Below are 1,523 nucleotides of genomic sequence, written 5' to 3' on the forward strand. Positions count from 1 at the left end.
GATATTGAAGCCGGAGCGTTAGTTATATGTATCTTATCTATACATCTTACAACACAACATACATGTATACATTCTATGCACCCTGTTACGCTTAATCATACTCATTGCTGTACCTACGGACTCAAATAATCTAATTCCGTGCTGTACCCTCAAGTTACACATTTTCATTTGTCTGAGTGATGAAAACATAACCTGAAATCTGAATTACTTGTTTTCTCTTGACAGTCATTTTAAAAAGTATATTGCACAAACAGCACTGATTTCACTATCCTAAACAATAGCGAATCAATCCCAACTATCATCTGGTCTTTGCTTTTACCTGGCCTTACATATATTATTGTTTAAACGTGTGGTCACCCCTGTTACCTGCGACTATTGTTATTTCGAAGGTAAAGACCACAATGTTACTACCTGTGGTTTCAGGCACAGGGACCCGGGAATTTGCTACAGTTGTTTGTTTGGACCAATCGCGCCGTATAGTAATATAATATTGAGGAATCATATTGTGCTGAAGATAACATTATGTAGATGGTATTCCGCAATATAAAATGTGTCAGAACTTCCAGACAGTGAGTTTAATTGATATCAAACTGACGACTCTGAATAGGACGGACACTTCGGCCTTCCACGCAGGCGGCCGGGGTTCGATCCTCGAAGTCGTCGGACGCATGGAATATCAGAAAAAGTGTTTTTCTCCTGCCCACACAACTCCAACAACCCAGGTGTAGTACAACATGGTCTGGGGTGGATGTTGCGGTATCTGTGCTGTAGCATTCAAGTGAGGTGTCACTTTAAATGATGCCGTTGGAAGCACGGTCCCACTACAATCAGAACACATCACATCTCCAGCATACATACATAGGGAGATATTAGCCAGGTGGCATAGGACTCGTAGTTAGCGCCTGGTAAGGCAGCTCCTGCGAATTCCTCAAAATTGAATTGATTATACATCGTAAATTCTCAGATTAAGTTAATCTACATGACGCCTTATCACAATAAGAAGAAGAAGAAGAAGAAGAAGAAGAAGAAGAAGAAGAAGAAGAAGAAGAAGAAGAAGAAGAAGAAGAAGAAGAAGAATTCTTGTGATAAGGCGTCATGTAGATTAACTTAATCTGAGAATTTACGATGTATAAATAAGATGTTTTAGTGGTTAACACTATTTCTCGAAATAATTGCCACCCCTCTTTCTAACCGCACCCAAGAAATGTACCCTGAACGTTTTGCTATATCAAGCTTTGAAAATACTTCGTTTAAGCTAAGAAAGTGCGAATGTCGTAGTTGACTTCGTTTCCGAGATATTGTGATTTATCTGAAAAACACACCTTTGGCTCAGCGGCGATCGCCTCGATATGGATAGCCCACATATGTGACGTCACAAGTTCAACGCTGTCAAAACAGCCCTATACCGGGAAGCTTTGATCGTGCGTTCGATATGTGAGCTTTTTAGCTACTTATATGATATATTCCGTCGTCACTTGCTTGTGTAGGTAATATTTAAAGTACTACATACATATATTTTGTTT

Source organism: Mizuhopecten yessoensis, unplaced genomic scaffold, assembly GCF_002113885.1.
Source record: "Mizuhopecten yessoensis strain PY_sf001 unplaced genomic scaffold, ASM211388v2 scaffold1515, whole genome shotgun sequence".
Classification (NCBI taxonomy): domain Eukaryota; kingdom Metazoa; phylum Mollusca; class Bivalvia; order Pectinida; family Pectinidae; genus Mizuhopecten; species Mizuhopecten yessoensis.